This window comes from Schistocerca americana, chromosome 3 (assembly GCF_021461395.2).
Source record: "Schistocerca americana isolate TAMUIC-IGC-003095 chromosome 3, iqSchAmer2.1, whole genome shotgun sequence".
Lineage (NCBI taxonomy): Eukaryota > Metazoa > Arthropoda > Insecta > Orthoptera > Acrididae > Schistocerca > Schistocerca americana.
In genome coordinates, this window is record NC_060121.1 from 778,442,724 (window position 1) to 778,463,336 (window position 20,613).

General features: G+C 43.2%; 1 protein-coding gene across 1 annotated transcript in view; it reads left to right on the top strand.

Moving 5' to 3' along the window:
* Positions 1-245: 245 nt before the first annotated feature.
* LOC124606397 (partitioning defective 3 homolog) overlaps positions 246-20,613 on the top strand; it is a 290,115-nt gene continuing 269,747 nt past the window's right edge. Inside the window, exon 1 of the mRNA XM_047138378.1 lies at positions 246-399. The gene's annotated coding sequence lies outside the window, so the exon portion shown is untranslated. The remainder of the gene's footprint in view (positions 400-20,613) is intronic.

A 20,613-nucleotide genomic window follows, 5' to 3' on the forward strand; every position in this document is an offset into this window, starting at 1 on the left:
GCTGCCTGCTATTACGGAGCCTTGTGAAGGCAGAGCAGTATTTTGAACCTGTGGCCGTGAATTTAAAGCTTTCGTCAGCAATGCCTCGCAGAATGCTGCCCCAGCAGCGAACGCAGTGCGCTTGCGCAGAGCGGCGAGAGTTGCCTGTACCCCCACCACTGCGCTGCCCCACCCCCACCACGAGCTCTCGCCAGCTGAGCGGCCGCATACCTGGCTCCAGTCGCTCGTGGACTGCCGGCGGGTGGACGGCCCTTGTTGGTGACAGTGAAGTGCTGCGTATGTTTTCGCAGCTCGTGTGTGTGTAATCTGTGACCGCGGTGTGCAATTGGTGAAATACGTTGTGCAGGTGTCATTCAGTTTACCTGTTCAAGTCAAGTGTTAGCTCACTGGTCCACTCAGGTGAATATAGTTTCGTGTGTGCAGTTTAAAATTAATGAAATTGTCAGTAGCAGGCGCAGCTTAGAGTGTGCCTATCACATCACCTCTGGAGAGGGAGACCGCAGGTACTGGCTAGTATTCCCGCCGCACAAGTTATTCCGTCCGCTCTCTCGCGTGACGAGGTACAACTCGAGCATTTATGACCAACCTACCTTGCAACTGCATTTCCTGCCGTCTGCTAGGTGCCAAACTTGCCGGAAAATATGCGATAGGGGCAGGTAATATGACCTGACCACGTCGTCAGCATTAGTCTTTCCCGTCGTTCACAATGATGTTTCGTGATCAGTGGAATCCTGTTACAGTGGCAATGAAGCTCTGAAAAATATTCTTAGCCTATTGTTAGGCGACATCCTTAGGTTATATTTCCTGTCAAGCCCAAACGTTAAGTTTTCTGTATGACTACGATGTTCCGCGCTGTCTGTCATCTGCATTGAAATATTCTTTTTATTTTGGATTCTTCACTAAAGTTCGCTCTTGTATTTGCGAGCGGCATATTGCGTCATAGCTGTCTACAAAACATTCTCCTGTTGTTGTTTATGAAGTCTAGCGAACCCACTTCATTTTAACATTGTGTGACTAGAGAGAATTTTTGACTGAAAAGCAATGTCCGTTTGACGGGTTATACTATGCATCTGAAACGGGCACGCAGACGAAACTGTGCGCTCCTAGAGAATCCAAGATAAAAAGACAGTGTAACCCAACTAACGACCCTGTGCGGCAGTTTGTTGTCATCGTAAAATTTGTTTTGGCTGTGGATCCCATTGCAACTAAAATATTTGTCTAGTTTACAGAAATTTTAGTAGTTTTCAGAGTAAGTTGCGTGTCACTCATGCTCCGTTCCCTTTTTCATTTTTATTAACTAATCTGAAGTGCACCAAAATAGTCATCGGAGATGTGTGTTGCTTAAAACGGAATGTATTTTTTCAGAATAAATTTCCACTCTGCAGTGGAGTGAAAATTCATTCGGGGAACAGTCCCCCAGGCTGCGGCTAAGCAATATCCTTTTTTCCGCAAGTGCTAGTTCTGCTACGGTCACGGGAGAAATTATATGAATTTTGGAAGGCATCAGATGAGGTATTGGCGGAAGTAAAGCTGTGACGGGTCGTATGAATCGCACTTGGGTAGCTCTGTCGGCAGAACACTCGCTCGCGGAAGGCAAAGGACCCAGGTTCCAATCCCGATCCTGCACACAGTTTTAATCTGCCAAGAAGTTTCGAAACGTTCATTGCTCATCGAGCAAATATACACAGCGGGTTACGCCGCAGCTCCGTCTACTACCACAGAATTCATTTCGCTTTCAAATTCGCTGTCTTCACCGGCTCACAACAAAATTGTCACTTTCCACCCAGCCAAGACCCCCTGCTAAGTACCAGATACGTCCTTCACGAAGACCCACTTGAATTTTTTTCAGTTCACATATACATGCAGTCATTTCGTCGTTGTGGGCCGTCAATGTCTTTTGCTTTATAATTACAAATGAATGTACAATATCTTTCTTTCCTTTTTGATCGAGCGTATTTCGGAGTGACAATTCAATTTTCAAGAGTTCATTAAGACTTTCGCTCCTTCTCATAGATGGGATAGGGCATAACTGGCAAAAGTATCAATCAGTCCTTGAGAATGGAGTGGTAGCTCACAAACATCAAGGACTGAAAAGGGGAAATGAAAGATTATGATTGAAGAAATTGTGCTTTGTCACACTTCTATCTGCATTAATTTTGTGTTCTCCTCAAGAAGAAAAGGAAGATAGAGATTTAACGTCTCGTCGACGTCAGGGTCACTGGAGACGGAGCACAAGGGCAGGGACAGAATTCGGTCGTGCCCTATCAAAGGAGCTATCCCAGCATCCGTCTTTAGAGATTTTCCAGGCACCCTTCTTCTTTACACAGTTAATAACGCAAACATTCGCAACAACCTGCGCGCATTGTGGCCATCAGTTAAGTCACTATTTGAGCAATACAGACGATGGGCGTCAGTGTTGTAACATGACAGGGCCTGATTTTGCAGGTTGTACAACCGAATTTTCCCCAGTGTCATCGCTGTCGTAAAAAGCAACGTAAACTTGCTACAGGTACAATAGTTGAGTGAAATCCCGTGTAAATCGGTCCATTTGTTTGTAAACTAAGTCAGCCATTTCCAAAAAATCTAAAAAAATTATAATCTTAATACATGATAATTTTGCCTGTTACAGATATTTAAAGGCTACAGTCACCTTTATCAACAGTATTTAGTTTATGGTTATGCTCTATCATGATCCCGGCGTTAATAGGACAGTGAAACTCACTTCAAAATGAGCTTCAACAAAGTTAATCCGCCTGCATTGCCGAACTAAGTAAATTGTAGTGAGGTTTGATCACTTACGTAATTATCTAAAGTAAATGGCAGAGAGAGAGAGAGAGAGAGAGAGAGAGATTTTGTGGGTACTTCTATACTTCCTCATAACAAAGTGGTTCCAACATTTCGTCAAACTCCACAAACTCGCCTCACAGTCGTATTTTAGGAAACGGGAAATGTGATAAAGCTTCAGTACGTTGTAGGAAATATATGGAACTGTCCCCACCACGAAATTTCGCAAAAATGGATAATAATAATAATATAATAATCATCATCATCGAAGTATCGTTAATGAGGCATTTTTTGGTAGAGGGGCAGCGATCATAGGTGGCTACTAGTGCTTCAGATACAGGACTTTCGTCGTCAGTTTCTTCGTTGTGGAGTGTGTATCAGGCCCCTTTCGCCTTAACCTTCTTATAAAATACTGCTTTGCCCATCTTTTTTCTACAGTTTTCAAATTAATTTCGTGCGCAAAATTACAAACATATTTCAGAAATCATCACAATTCATTTCTGGTCGTCTCTGCCTGAAATAAATCGGACTTTCAGCCTCGCCAACAGTGTGGGCAGCTCTGCTGGGTCATATACCGGAACTGGGCTATCTGGCGACTTATCTCTAGTAGCGGCCCGGCTATTAACACCATTCTCAACATTCCACTCCACTGCGCCACCCAGGGCGTTCACAGGTACCCAGCAGTAGTTCAGCGTTTGTGGTTCTCTTTCCTCTGCCTAGAGTTTGATCGTCCGGGTGTGGTTACCTGTTACTGCGAGCCTAGGTTTGTAATTTCACTATTTTGTTTTCTCCATGACTTCTTCTGTTTCGGTGCCAGTACGGTCACTGAGCGACTGTATAGATGGTGTCAATCAAATTACCGACTTTACATATGACCAAAACTTGTTAGGATTATTAAACAGACCGACCGACAAAATTGTGTGTTAGAATTCATGGATTACTGCATTGCTCTCCTGCTCGTTTTGGCTTCACGCAGGTTTCGTCATCGTGGCTTTTTTATTTACTTAATTCTTTCAAGTTTTTGTTTCGTAACATGGTATCTGGACCTCTTCAGGTTTTTCTCTTGTCTCTCAAACTTGATTTAGGTTGCTATCTAATGAATCGCCTGCTTGTCCCGCTTGAGTCTGAGGTTAGGTTCGTGAACGAACTTACGTCGTGTGGCGACTAAACTTCATAGCTGATGTCTGCCGTTCTAAAGATCGCCACCCTCATTACCTTTCTTTCCTACTAACACGACTGTTTCCAACGCCCGGGTTCCCGGGTTCGATTCCCGGCGGGGTCAGGGATTTTCTCTGCCTCGTGATGGCTGGGTGTTGTGTGCTGTCCTTAGGTTAGTTAGGTTTAATTAATTCTAAGTTCTAGGCGACTGATGACCTCAGCAGTTGAGTCGCATAGTGCTCAGAGCCAACACGACTGTTAACAACAAGATTGCACTTACGTTATCCTACGTTACGTTGAATTGATTAAGCGCTTGTAATACTGCGAAGTGTAAGGCGTGTTAGCAGCATCTTCGCTAGCAATTTCAGACGGGCAGGTAGAGCAAAACAAGCTGTGCTATTGAACTGCTCTTATTGTGCAATATGTTACACTGATCGCACTGATATTTAGCACGCTTATCAAGTTTCATTTGTGGTAAACAATCATAAAACAGCGTACGCTGAAACTGCAAACTCATACGGCGAAAAGGTAACAACTGAGGGGAATTTCGTGCATAGAATGTACAGCGCAAAGAATTCTCCATCTTTGTAGAGTGTTTGGACGACAAAATGCACCTAATATATCCACAACAGAGACTGCAGTTTTCTGGCACAGTTTCAACTCTGGGCGTTTAACAAACCGGACACCCATTATTTTTTCTCTCTGTAGGTAATATCACATTCGTGGATGACACTGTTTCTCTGGGAGAGTAGTCTCAATGGTTATAAAATTTGCACGATCGGAGAATAGGATGCACCGAATTGTGAAATACAATCAGCAGGAGGATGTCGATAAATTTCACTTGGCCAATATTTCGTCCTCATCGTAAGAGCAAGTCCGAGGATTTGTAACTTGAATAATCACGCAATTAAAAAAATAGCGATTTCTCTGAATTACCTTTGCTTACGTCTGAGAGCTTTTGTTGCGATTGCAGTAGTTACGCCATCGAGCGGTATCGGTTTTTTTTTCCGCATAGATAGCGTTTAACCAACACGTTTTGGGAAATCTCTTGCAGTTTTTACTGAAATAGTATGCACTTCCTACACGTCACTTTATCCTGTTTCAAAACATTATTGTTCAGCAAGTGAATAACTGATCGAAATTGAAATTTAGTGTAGCTTTCCAAAATAGTCTCTACTCTCAACTAGTGAGAAAAATAGAAAAAAGAAATCTCGTAACTTTTCATGTGTTTCAAGCAACTATCAGCTTGAATGTCCAGCCAGTTACTGTGAGACTTCGAACCACCATGCAGCTTGCCATTTTTCGCGTTAACGAATAATTGTCAGCGATGAATGAAGCCATAAGTGATAAGTAACAACTGAGGATTTAATTGCGAACGTCCAGTTCTGCTTACCACCGAAGTCACCGAGAAGTAATACCAAGCATCATACCTAGTGCGGTGACGCAGCGGTTAAGTGACGCGTAGGACCAGGGACCGACTCTCCATTTGCCTTGAGGTTTTCTCCTTGTTTCCACTAAATCGGTTTACAAGAATGCTCGGGTGATTGCTTCATCGATACCATAGCCGAATTCTCGCTAATGTCCGACCCCAAAAAAGCTATTTCTTAGCTCCCAGTGCCTCCTTTATCGACGACAAATTAAATGCTACTCTACCTTAGTTTTCTTTTGCCTTTGTCCTTTACCTACATAGGGTCAGCATGGTTATTGTCGGTATTGACATTGTTAATGTTACAGAGTGGCCAGATATGCTTCCTGTCGCCACCATGTTACGCCTGGAGAGAATTTGTGTACCGCAGCTGTCTGTGTGGAGTGTTATCCGTTTGAAAGTGTGCGAATGTTTTATGAATATTTGAAAATCGTGTAATTTGGCGGGACGTGGGTACCAACCCAGTATTCACGAAGTTGGACGAGGGAAAGCGCCTAAAAACAACAGCCAGGCCGGCCGGCACACCAGCCCTCGGCGTCAGTCCGCCAGACGCGGGGCCGGCGCGACTGCCCGAATCCCGGAAGCAGCGTGCTAACACGCGCGGCCGTGCGGGCTGGTAAACACTGATCTGCCTACAAACCTGACCGCATTGTTCTTGCAGGGATGTACCCAGGTTGTCTACCATTGTTGCTAAACAGTTTGGTGAAGCTGACGCGTGTCAGACCAACACCGACTCAAAGGAAGGCCTCGGCGCTTGTTGGTGACGTCACGTCAGCTAGGCACGGCGAACGCCAGGTCTTTTGCAGGCAAAAACGCCTGGGCGTGCTTATCACTATAAATCTCTTATTTTTGGACAAAATGTTTGGTATTGTTTTGGATTCTGCAGTTTTATTTAGATGAAAGATTTTCTTACTATCGTAAAGCTACAAATGATCATAGTTCTGTATTACTGAATCCTGTCGTAACAAACGTAGATAAATATGAGAAGATGCTTTGCCACATTGCGAGCTTCGGAAATTTTACATTCAAGTAACTATATTTATTTCATCCATCTTGCCATCGGAACTTACCCTTACAATGAACTCGTTTAATTTATTTACTTATTTATTTTCGTTTGACATCGTCACTGGAAATGTGAACTAATTTGCATGTGTAACTGTCCAACTGTTGCCAGTCATTAGATTACAGTCGTTTTCAACGAAAGGAATTCTAAACAGGAAACAAAATAGCTTCATACATCGAAAATACTGCTGAGCTTAAACTTTTTAAACATGCACATTAGAAAAGATAAATATTCCCCTCTTGCAACTGAAAGGAGAAGCTATATGATAAAATATTTTATGTGATAAAACAAGTATCTCTCTTTTGCCTCTTCTTCTGTCACCCACCCCCTCCCCAACGTGTACAATCGCAAGATATTTCATTAACATTCAGTGCTCCTCACCCCATAGTCTACCAATATACCTAAAGAAGAGCACCAACATGTTCACAGTTTCTTGTAAAAGCAATCCAGTACAAACGTAACTTCCTCAGATTTACAAATAAGGTAAAGAAGCACGAATTCTGTTGTTGCTGGACCATGAAGTTGCTTATGTACGTCAACCCTTAAAACAGGTGGCAATTTACCTATTTGTTAAGAAGTGTAATGAATTGCACAATTAATTGACTGCAGAAATCTCTCAGAACAATGTGTGTTGGTCAACTACCGCCAACAGTTTCACATTTTCCTGTGTCAGAGCGGGAGACACCATTATGAGTATGCCTGCAACAGACCTGGCGTTAGCAGTGCCTAGCTGACGTGACGTCACGAACAAGCGCCGTGGCCTTCCTTGGAGTCGGTGTTGGTCAGACACGTGACGCTATCCGGCTGGTCGCAGAGTGACAGTTTTGCACGCTGCAGGTAACGGCGAAGTGCCACTGAGCTTACCGCGTCGTCGCGATTCTGCTGCGGCGACGGCTTGCCAGCCTGCTGTCGCCTTATCTGTCTCGCATGTCGTTATCTGTTCGCCACCCAGTTGCGCAGTCGAGTTGAAAGCCTGGCAAGAACAACTGCTCAGCAAGCTGGTGCGCCGATAGCGAGGAAACTGCTCGGCGTGTGGGGCTCCACCAAGTATTGGAAGAACGAAAAAGGATGGAGGGGGAGGGGGTGTAAGTTTTTATTCATACGACGTTTTAACCCTAAGTGTTGAACACCCAGTGTAATATGCCCCCCCCCCCCCCCCACACACACACCTACCTTATTCTCCCAGAAATAAATTAACACTTTGCCGTCCGGCGACACCACAGTGACCTCGTGCGCGAAATAGCGGTCAATGCCCGGCGACACCACAGTGGTGTTGTGAGCATAGTATCGCACAGTGGCCGGCAACAGCAGTTTGGTATCTTTTTCATTCTGTTGTTTTGTATAGGTAACAAGAAGTTACACGCGTCAACAACTTTTTGTTTTTATAAGTACTTGTGCACCTTCATCAAAAATGGTTCCAATGGCTCGGAGCACTATGGGACTTAACTGCTGTGGTCATCAGTCCCCTGGAACTTAGAACTACTTAAACCTAACTAACCTAAGGACGTCACACACATCCATGCCCGAGGCAGGATTCGAACCTGCGACCGTAGCGGTCACGCGGCTCCATACTGTGGCGGCACCTTCATCATGGCGCACGAAAGAGGCGATACGATTATTTACGATGAATGCTCGGACGTCGTGTCTGACGTTTTTGACGACTTGGCCGATTGGGCAGAAGACACTGGATATAAAAAAAAATGGAAGTGAAGCAGAATCGTCGGAAGATAGTGAAATACGTCCAAGAAGAATTCAGCGAACGCTACGGTTACAACTGATTTGGATGAATCAGACGAAGAAGACAATGATTTACTGAGGACCAATAATAAATTTGAAGGATCTCCGGGTCCACAAATTTTTCACTAAGATACACACAGCGTCATGGATATCCTAGAATTATATATTGGGAAAGATCTATTTGAATATATTAGCAAGGAAACAAAGTATTACAGTCAAAAGTGCAGTAGAAGGAAACTGGATGAAAAAATTGCCAAATTTGTCGACGTTACGGAACTGAACTTAGAAAATGGTTTGGTCTTGCTATCCTCATGGGAATTGTAAAAAAAAAGCAAGGCTCGATGGTTATTGGTGCCGGCCGGGGTGGCCGAGCGGTTCTACGCGCATCAGTCTGGAACCGCGCGACCGCTACGTCGCAGGTTCGAATACTGTCTCGCGCATGGATGTGTGTGATGTCCTTAGGTTGGTTAGGTTTAAGTAGTTCTAAGTTCTAGGGGACTGATGACCTCAGAAGTGCTCAGAGCCATTTGAACCATTCATTTTTTTTATTTTTTGTTATTGGTCAACGAATCCGTTGATACACACACCGATATTTCGCAAAACGGTGTCCCGCAACCGATTCAGACAAATATTATCATTTTTACATTTTTCCGACAACAACAAGAAACCGGACGGTGCCGACCGGCTTTTCAATGTGCAGTTCGTAATTATTTTTCCAAAAAGTTTAAAGAAACGTTTAATCCAAGTCAAAACATCTCAATTGACGATGGAATGATACCGTGGCGCGGACAGTTAAAATTTAAAGTTTACAATCGGTCGAAAATTACGAAATATAGCATACTCATTCGGATGCTGTGAGACTCGAATACGGGATACATTTCCTTATTCATGATATATTCCGACGCTGGAAAACCTTTAGCAAAAACAGTGATGGAATAATTGACACCTTTTTATGGGAAGTGGCATCACCTCTACATGACGATCATTATAACATTGTAGAACTTGCAGAGAAGTTACTTGAAAAGAAAATTCGAGTTTGTGGAACAATACGGCAAAACAGAGGATTTCCGGAAAAATTAAAGCGCGCAAAAGTCAGTGTGGTTGAAGCTTGTCATCAACGGAGAGGTGTCAAGCGTCCGGCGACAAGCAAAGTAATCTGAGTTAGCGCTGCCGGCACCAAGCGAATAAATTTGTACGAGACGTTCGGACGGCAAAGTGTTAATAACTCACTTGCCTTAGACTAAGATTTTCGGGATGCTTACCTTGTCAGACGAATGCAGGACAGGAGAGCCCCTTTGCTTCACTCCTAAATTGGCTGAAATTTAGCTGGAAAGAAGAGGTGTGTGCGACATTCCATACTGGGTTGCTCTCACTGGTACGAGATGAAAGACAAGAAAAAAAGGGGATATTACGCTCCAGTAATAAATTATTAGGTTCGTGCATTCGTTCATGGCGTTTTTGTTCTGCATGTGGGTATTCCGGTTGCTACGCGTTTATTTATCGACTGTCATTTTGTCATTTGGAGATAGCGAATGAGTCTGTATATGCTGGAAAATGGAATGCCAAATGGAGAAATCGGAACTAGAGATGGGTCGTTCGCGAACTAACGGGTCCGAAGGAACGGTTCACAAAGATGAACGGAAGGAGCGAGGAACGAATTCTAAGGAACGGTCTTTCATAGTTCTCTTCGGTCGCGGCTTTCTATTTATAGTTCCCGCGAACGGGAAACGGTCGGTCTCGTTCCAGCCTCGGTCCCGTTCCCGTCTGTCTCGGTCTCCCTCGGCCTGACTCGTCCTTCCTCGTGTGGCCACTAGTCACCGTTCCACTGCCGACTGCTCATAGTTCGTTCAGTATAAAGTTGTTGTTCGTTTCTTTCTCTGCGCACGCCCATTCTAGATCTGTTTCAAAGCTTTTTTTGAACTCTAGACTTCGGTTATTTTCGCATTCCATTCAGCGTACATGGCCGGCAGTTAAAATGTATTTTGCAATTACGCAAATGACATTAAAAACACGTGGTATGCAATACATACATCTTTTCGGGAAACAAAATGGCAGATCAGCTTACTTCACTATTTCGATAAACACCAAAAGACATACTTATAAAAAGGCTTTTTTTTTATTGCACATGCAAAGGAAGTCGGCACGGCACGCACGAGTGGCCATTTTCCGTCTCTTTTCATTGTTATGGAAGACTGACAACCGAATGAAACCAGCGCTCCATAATCTGGTGTCTGGTGTCACTTTTTGTAAAGAGAATACGATAACGTCTGCAATATTATTTCAGCACTACACGGTGGCACACGAAAAATCGGCCCCGAATACTAGACTGCTCATTGTCGTCCACCAATCGTCATATGTTTCGAAGTTATTTTTTGCATTAGCTTATTTATTTCTTTACTGTCTAATTATTCCATGTTTATTTACTCTGCTCGTAGCGGTTAACAAATCGTGCGTAATTGGCGAGCAGTCTCTACTCACGGCCGGTTATTCGTTCGCCACCTTATATCATTTCACTGCGACTAGCCACATAACGCTACAGTTGGCTAAACGAGAGGTTTTGTATAATCATACATATTATTTCTATAACTGTATGAGAATACTTTAATGAATAAAAGCTCTGTACTCCAGAGAGCAAGCAAATGCCCCCTCATCGCACCATCCATCTTCAGTTACCTATGCTACTAATTTTCAGTTTTTCATAAGAACCATATACCATGCACAAATGAACGTTGAACGAGTAAAACTGAACGGTTCCCAAAAAAAAAGAGCGATTACCAGCGAACTAGTTCCCAAGGATGAAAGACTTCGCCCATCGCCGGCCGGAGTGGCCAAGCGGTTCTAGGCGCTCCAGTCTGGAACCGCGCGACCGCTACGGTCGCAGGTTCGAGTCCTGCCTAGGGCATGGATGTGTGTGATGTCGTTAGGTTAGTTAGGTTTAAGTAGTTAGGGGACTGATGACCTCAGAAGTTAAGTCCCATAGTGCTCAGAGCCATTTGAACCATTTTGAACTTCCCCCATCTCTAGTCGGAAGGTTTCCGATATGTTCTGCTGTTTGAGTTCAGTCGAGGAGTGACAGCAACGGAGGCAGCCAGAAACATTTGAGCCATGTATGGGGATAATGGCATTGGACAGAGAACAGCAAGAAAGAAGTTTTATCTTTCTAGGAAAGTTAGTTTTGACATTAGTGACTCTCCACGTTCAGGAAGACCTTCGGGGTTTGATGAAGGTCGCTTAAGCGCATTATTGCACTATGATCCACGTCAGTGCACTCTGGCAAATGTGAGGAAATGCGATCACTCCACCATCGTACGACATTTGCAAGGGATGGGAAAGGTTCAAAAATTGGGTGTTTGGGTACCGCATGCTCCTAAGCCAAAATCACAAAAATCAGCGGGTGACCATATGTGAATCTATACTTGCTAATCATTAATCGGCTCGTGAACAACATCGACCGCCGCGCGTAGTAGCCGAGCGGTCTGTGGCACCATGCCACGGACTGCGCGGCCTCTCCCACCGGAGGTGCGAGTCCTCCCTTGGGCATGGGTGTGTGTGTGTTGTTCTTAGCATAAGTTAGTTTAGTTTAATTTAGTTTCAGTAGTGAGTAAGACTAGGGACCGATGACCTCATCAGTTTGTTCCCTTGGGAATTCACACGCGCGCACAGTTCCGATCCCGCATCGTTACTGGTGATGAGAACTGGTGTCTTTATGTTAACATGATGATGATGATGATGATGATGAGTCCCATACTTCTTTTACAGAGCGTAGGGGAGCGACTCGGGAGAACCGCGCCGCCTTACTAGGCAAGGTCCTAGTGGAGGTGGTTTGCCATTGCCTTCCTCCGACCGTAATGGAGATGAATGATGATGATGAAGACGACACAACAACACCCAGTCATCTCGAGGCAGGAAAAATTCCTGACCCCGCCGGAATCGAACCCGGGACCCCGTCCTCGGGAAGCGAGAACGCTACCGCGAGACCACGAGGGGCACATAAAGAAAGGAATGACTGAGCCCCAATAAAGCAGCAAATCCCTCCATACATCAACAAAAGCTGTTATGCATTTGGTGGAAACGACGACGGTGTAGTGCACTACGAACTGCTTCCGCGAGGTGTAACCATCACTGCTGAAGTTTGTCAACAACTGAGACGTCTTGCAGAGGCCATCCAACAACAACGACCAGGAAGGCTGCGTGAAGTGCTGTTACTCCAAGGTATCGCCCCCATTCTGCTAGACTGGCAAAAAGCACTTTACAAGACTGGGGTTGGGAAGTCATTACGCACTCACTTTTTTCACCTCTTCCGCTCTATCGAACAACCTTTAAAGAAGTTCCTTTTCGGATGAAAACGCGCTCCGAACATGGCTCTAAGAGTTCTTCGCCTCGAAACCAAGTGATTTCTGCAGTCGCGAAATCGAAGTTTCTCCAGCATTGGCAGACTGTCCGCCCCCGGTAGCTTGAGTGGTCTTCGCGACAGACTGTCAATCCTAAGGGCCTGGGTTCGATGCCCGGCTGGGTCGGAGATTTTCTCCGCTCAGGGACTGGGTGTTGTGTTGTCCTAATCATCATTATTTCATCCCCATCGACGCGTAAGTCGCCGAAGTGGCGTCAAATCGAAAGACTTGCAACATGCGAGCAGTCTACCCTACGGGAGGCCCTCGTCACACATTATTATTATTATTGACATTGACAGACTGTTCTAAAAGGTGGACGAGACTATTTTATTGGTGGCTAAAGTCTCTGTTATGTGTATCTGTTTTGTTTATTCGACTTATTGAAAAGCGCTACGAACTTATGCACCGACCAAATACTAGTTAACTTGCTCGTTTGACATGCATATCGCTGCGTGGGCACGCGTGGCATATAGACGTATCCGTAAGTCGATGTACAAAGGACGTAAATAGTAATGAAATGTATTCTTGAATTTAAGCAGCCTTTGTTACCGGGAACAGATCAAAGCCTCCGTTTATTAGAATGTAATACTAAGTCTACATTGCAGCTCGTAGTGTTGTCACTGAACATGCGATTTGGTCATTGTGCTGTGGAAGATAAACCCTTTGCTTGTATTGCTGCTAAACAGAAAAATGATTAGTTTGTAGTGCTCCAATGGTTTCTCCTACAACGTAATTTCTTCTGCAAAAAAAGAAAAGAAAAAACTACTCCGAGATTGTCCTCGGGACTTCACAGAAAAAGCAAGAACGCGTTGGTGTCTGATACCCGTGAAACAAAAACATCGTTTAGCGTGTTAATATACCCTGCGACGCTAACACCAAATGCTCATTAACGCTTCATTTACTATCGCTCGCAGCAAAAGTGTCAGTGCTCTGAACAAAAATAGGTTTGTTCGTAGAACAGTCTCTATTTGGAAATACTATCGCGAGATAAAAGGTACCTAGGCGAAAAGGCCGTGTCTGCTAGTGGAAACGTGATAAACTAAAGAAACATTACTTTCCAGTAAATAATGAACGTCTGCTTCCGCTCTGTGTTGTAGTACAAAGTCTCTTATTGCTTCGCGTTCTACTTGTCAGATCTAGAATTATATGACATGCAAATCATACACTACTACCTTGTGACTAACTCCAGCTATTCTCCATTTAGTTTTTTTTATTTTATTGGCGATAAAGGTATCATGCAGCTCGACAATTAAGATCCCGGCTGGTTGTTCTGACTGACAACGCTCTTACATTTTAGAGAACAATGTTTTACCACCTTTAAAGTGTCCGTCTGGATTTTAATTCTGAATTAAAATCAGAGGGGCTAACGCACATTGTCGTGTCACGCAGTTTCACAATTTCAGCGTCAACGGCACTGCTCACTTGGGCCGCTACCTGCTTGCCAGATAGAATATCCTTGTTCGTCATTGACTTAACTTCGCTATGGTGTCCAGTATTGCTGTTAGTGGAGTCCACCTGTCAGAAGTCATGCTAAGCATTGTGGTAGAGGTAAAGGTTATTTATTAACCATCATTTCGCAGGAATATAACTTGCCTTTAGGTTGAGGCTTAACCAGATTCGTCTCATATGAAGAATTTTTCAAGTAGAGAGATTCCAATCTGTAACTGTGACTAAAGCTTTCATGTTTTCTCGAATTAACATGATAGGTACCCCCCCCCCCCCCCGGAAATGCTGTAATAAGAGAGGCAAAACGCCCATTTCCCAGTTCACCTCGATGCAATGGTCGCTGGTTCTCAGTGAACGCGTGGGAACTCATATCTTACCAGAATTTTCACTTGCTGTACAAGAAAAGTACTGATCGAAGAGGCTATTTGGAAGGAGTCGGATTCAAATAACCCTACGGCCATTACCTTTTAGGTTCTCAATTATTTTCCTAAATCACTTAGGGTGAATCCTGGGAGGATTTCTTTCAAAATTACTCTGGATATTACCTCCGCTATCGGATCTGAGCTTGAGCCCTCTCAAATTCTCATCGTCGACGGAATGTGGAGCTCTACTCTTGTTTCGTTCTGTTACAACATAGTGGTGAAAACAACGATGGCTAAACATTTGAAGAAACAGTGTTTCTGTTGTCATTGACCCCGGGTCCCACACTGACTTTTTTCAAAGGACTTTGTTCTTCACGTAACACATGTTAATAACCGTCATAGGAGGGTGCTCGTAGCTTATTAAATATAAAATGGTTCAAATGGCTCTGAGTACTATGGGACTCAACTGCCGTGGTCATTAGTCCCCTAGAACTTAGAACTAGTTAAACCTAACTAACCTAAGGACATCACAAACATCCATGCCCGAGGCAGGATCCGAACCTGCGACCGTAGCGGTCTTGCGGTTCCAGACTGCAGCGCCTTTATTAAATATACTACGTCAGTATCGCACAGTTGTCCTCAGTCTCTTTCTTTGGGTCTTTAAGAAGCTCATCGCTTTCGTGAAACAATTCCCATTGTCTCGACACCAATTCTTGTTATGTTTATTGCATGCGCTATGTATAGTTCCCTCTTTAACACCGTATGTAATTGACATATTCATTCCTTTTCTAATAATTCGTGGCACATAGTCTTCAGAAGTATTAAGATTTCTAAAAGTCATCGTTCCCATCTCTTCGCGCATATTATGTTGTTTTCTGCACAGTTTTATCTAAAGCCTAAATTAGATGCAGCGGCAAGTATATCAGCAAATGTCACAAGACACATTAAATTCCTAAGCTTTATCCACAGACCACACAGTATTACGTGGGCTTCTTGATTCGACTTGATAAAATGAGTAATACCGGTTTTCTGCATCTTTAGTTAGCCTTCCATTGGATTTATGAAGCAATAATTGCTAAACTTGTGGCGCAGTGGCTAGCACACTGGACTTGCATGTGGGAGGATAACGGTTCAAACCCGCGTGCAGCCATCCTGATTTAGGATTTCCGTGATTTCCCTAAATCGCTTCAGGCAAACACCGAGATGGTTCGTTTGAAAGGGCACGGCCGATTTCCTTTCGCATCCTTCCCTAATACGAGCTTGTGCTCCTTGTATATTGACCTTCCAAGTACAAAACTTGCAACTGTGTTCTAAAACTGATCACCTCAGTATGCGACAGAAGTACACCAGGCCTTGACACACACTGCCCGTATATGGTTAGCAGTCACACATCGACCAAATGCCTTTTTTAGCTGTTTTGATAGTTTCCATTATTTGTTTCAACACGTTAAATATACGTAAATGAGTTTTTGTCAGGCTGCCACGTTAGACGGTGCCTTAGTGTTGTCAGTACTGTCTGCACTCTCCTCAGATATGGTCACACATCACATGTGTATCTCGTATGTTTAGACCTGTCCTTTTTAGTTCGTTGCGTAGTAGGATAGAGATCCACAGTTAGAGGTAGCACATCTGTTGCACAGCATAACAGGAAGTAATGTCCAGCTTATCACAATCCTGGAATCATGTCTTTTATGCTGCAGCGCCCAAGTAATTGTACTTCGAGAGAAGGGAGATGAAACCCCAAAACCAGTATGTTAATTTGTCCTTTCCTGAAATCATCACCTACCCTGTTACTATGAAATCTTCCCATCCGAACTTCATACTGAACCGCTGCTCTGCTGCGAAAATGGCAAATGAATGAAAATAGCGCATCCTTTCCTCTATCCGGCCTCGAGGACCTACTCTGAAGGAAGAAAGGTACTCGAATTGTAGTGTGACAGCTAAAAAGACGTGTGACAGCAACTGATAACACTGTGCAGTGAAACATTCAAGAGGAGAAATATCGTGAGTGTGACTATACGTTTCCTCCTAAGACGGTCGCCAACTGTTTGTTACTTTCTTTATGCCCCAGTGCGACTACAACACTATCAAATGCGTTTAAAACTGACTTAGGTTCTCTGTAGACGGCTGTGTGCTGTGCCCCTGTCGTTTTGAACTGATGCAGTGGTTGAGACTTCTGGACGCCTGGGGTTCACAGCTTCGGCGACACTGAGGTTTTCAGTTTTGTCTCCTAAAAACTGCAAGCATATGATCCCTCTTATTATTCTTTTTTTTCTACATCTTAGTAAATGCTACGTATCCACTGAACCCGACATACACGGGATCATCTTAATACTAGTTTCTACATGTAGGAAGAATGCTTTGTATGTGTACTTAATCATACGATCTTTAGGTACGTCTGTGCTCCCTGATATTATCACGCTGTTACGAACTTGCACAGCTTGTAGTGGAAAGTATTTTTAGTCAGTACCGTGCTTAAGTGAGTTCACATCAAAAATAATTTTGAGTGTAACAGACCATTTGCGCCTTCCTAATTTTCCTCGATCTTCTCGTAGTTCCTGCTTCACAGTGATGTGTTCATATTTCATTTTTCCCTATGCTTCCACCTACTTAAAGAGGCCATTTTCTACTATAAACGGTTCTCTAAATCTACAAGGCAGACCTTTCCGTCGGAGTGGAGAAATTTAATTAGAAAGTTATATATTCTTATTCAAAAGTTACCTGCTTTCAGTAATTCGCAAGGCTTCCGTAATTTTTCTTGGTTGTTTGGTTCATTTGTCCAACAGATAACTATTTTTCTTATTTAATTTATTTTTTCATCGGTTCAGCGAAACACACTTCTCTGGCGTAGATTTCGTTCTTTCCCATTTATTAACAAGAGATAACGCTAATGATGTAAGATTTAATTTTCTCTTCTTTTCTTTCTTCCATTTTCTTCGTACTTCCCTTCAATATTTCGTACTTCTCAGGTAGTCGCAAGCTGCTAATGTTTAATGTGTGTGCAATAGGTTCCTTAAAGAACGAATAAATTACTGCACTCCAGGTTATTATTTTGTTATTCTAGAAGTATGCAAATACCCTATTTGCCTTCAGGATTCCCATACATTACAACATAGGTCACAATAGCACGAGAGATCGTGGTGTAATCTGCTGGAATGTGACGTTCCTAAGGGCAGGAAGGGGGGGGGGGGGGGGAGCGGATTATAGCATAGCTGGTGCCGTGCAAGTTTACTTGGCTGATTCACTCTCGCGGCCGGTTAAACCCTGTGGCTCGTAGATGTCTTACTCAAACACAGGAATCACAACAAAAACAGCTGCTTATTATTATATACATTGCTCATGTATTTTGCCAGCTCAGTGGGCCTATCGCTTAGCTCGCTTAACACGGCTTCAAATGCAGGTGCGTCTTTCACGTAGTGTGCGAGCAAGATCCTGTTCAAGAGTTAAACAATTTCCTTACTCTCAGCCACTTTCACTAAGAGCTAAAATATATTTGTTAAGAAATTGGAAACATTCGACCACTGAATTTATTTTGTCCCTATCCCTATATGAACGCGCAAAGAATTAATGATATGCTCTGGTTATCCTAAATATTCTTCGACCTCTTCTCTGGGATATAAATATAATTTGTCCTTGGGACAACTTTACAACAGTGCCAGCATTTGATTAAGGACTGCCTACTCCTCTTCACACACAAATCTTTTTGACTAGTTACTTGGAAGTATGTTTCCATCTCTGCTGTACGTGCCTACGTATTTAGTGTCCATTTCTCAATTTGGAGCAAGACCTGTCAATGGTATCTTCATTCAAGAGGAAGTCGTTCACCTGTGTTTTCTACGTGGCCGCTTTCCGAGGTAGTCTGGCATTGTCCTATTCTCACAGAATGCAGAGATGTCTGCACTCAAGATAACCGAAACAGAACGACATTCTCACGGTCAGGGAGAATCCTGAGAGAAACAGACTCTAATTGTGAGTGATGAGAGCAGTGACAGCGTAGTTTCTCGCATTTAACTGCAAGCAAGAAAATTCCGAGGGAGTCTTAATGTATGTCACTGGTGATGTGTCCACACTTCTTTCCATTTAACTCGGGTTATTTCCCATCCATGGAGACCTCCTGGAGATGAGGTACTGGAGCAGTAAAATGTTCAAGCCTATGACAAACCCCAGTTGCAGAAACTTCCCGTGTAAGGTTGGGAATTTTAGCTGACTTGCAGAACTGTCCCGCTCGTTGGAGGATGTTGTCTGTAGTTGACACTTTTCATTGAGTTCAGTCTAGATCGCAAAAATTGTTTTATGTTTAAGACACAACGAGTTTCGGCCTGATCACCATGATCTCCCTCAAAATGAAGCTCTTTACTTGTATATTGTGAGACAAAAATACAAATTGAAGCAACATAATGCTACGACTTCAAACATATAACGTATCTCGTTGCAGTACGTCCAGTAGGTTACAGTTGGTTACAGTAGCAAAATTTATGTTAATAGTCGTTGTGTATGAAATTCTGAAAACTTTGACGAAACCATTCAGATTTCGGGTTATCGTTGTTTCCGAACTGAATACTTGCTATGAAAGGACTCTCTCATTGTAAGCAAGTAAGTCATGGGTTGCTTCGACGCACTCATGCGAAGTTGCGGGTTTTCCCGGCTTACTTAACAATCGATGAAATGTCCAGTGCATTGCTTCAGACTGACGTATGTTGTTTGCTGCGTACAGGCGGCACCACGACATCAGGGACGGGTATTCTGTGACGTAGGTCGCCACAGTGTGCCTATCTTTTAGAGCTTGGTAAATACGTTGTAGCTGAATACAACACCGGTACAGGTCATTCTTTCAGCTAAGGTAAAAATCTTTGCCTTCACAGCTAGTTTATTTATTCGTTTGTCTAATATGGTCAGATTACAGCCTGAAGGCCCTGTCTTATCTTCTATAGTTTAGATAAAGACATGTTAAATGAGAATATGTACCGGGTGATCAAAAAGTTAGTATAAATTTGAAAACGTAATAAACCGCGGAATAATGTAGATAGAGAAGTAAAAATTGACGCATGTGCTTGGAATGACATGGGGTTTTATTAGAACGAAAAAAATATTGCTAGACGCGTGAAAGATCTCTTGCGTGCGTCGTTTGGTGATGATCTTGCGCTCAGCCGCCACTTTCGTCATGTTTGGCCTCCCAGGTCCCCAGACCTCTGTCCGTGCGATTATTGGCTTTCGGGGTACCTGAAGTCGCAAGTGTATCGTGATCGACCGACATCTCTAGGGATGCTGAAAGACAACATCCGACGCCAATGCCTCACCATAGCTCCGGACATGCTTTACAGTGCTGTTCACAGCATTATTCCTCGACTACAGCTATTGTTGAGGAATAATGGTGGACATATTGAGCATTTCCTGTAAAGAACATCATCTTTGCTTTGTCTTACTTTGTTATGCTAATTATTGCTATTCTGATCAGATGAAGCGTCATCTGTCGGACATTTTTTGAACGTTTGTATTTTTTGGTTCTAATAAAACCCCATGTCATTCCAAGCATGTGTGTCAATTTGTATCTATCTACATTATTCCGTGATTTATTCAGTTTTCAAATTTATACTGACTTTTTGATCACCTGGTATAAGCGGTTTATGTAATAATTACCATTTTTCTTTTAATAAAAATAAGAACTTTAAGGAAGGAAGAAAAATGAATAAAAGTCAGTGAGTTAAGCTGTGTCTGCATTATGGTGAATATAAACACTCTGAGAAGTAAAGGGGAGTAAATGTGTAACTTCTGTGTTGTCATCTGACAGGCTATCTAAAGTAAGAGACCTTACAACACAATACTATGGTATCAACACTAGAATAGGAGAGGGGGGAGATAGAAAGCCGTTTAGAATGTGGATCCAGTGTCTCGTGAGTATTCTTAATGCAGGGATGGTATACGTGAAATCTCACTTATGCAGGAAACAAAGCGTATTGTAATTGCATCTTCAGACAGTTCGAAATCAGATCGAGTTCTTTGCAGAAAGGATTGTAATATGATCACGGCTATCAGTTAAAGGTATTGAAATATGCTCGGCAGGTCATTTAGTTGATAGTGATGTTTTTCTGGATATCGGTCCTCTCCTCAATTAGAACTCAAAGAAGACATTGCAGTCTTGCTGCCATCGGCAATTATATTCGTATCTTTTATGTTGAAGGCATAGTCTTTCATTAAAGTATGTAGTCTATAGTCGCAGTCTCCGAAAACAGAATATTTCGGTTTCAC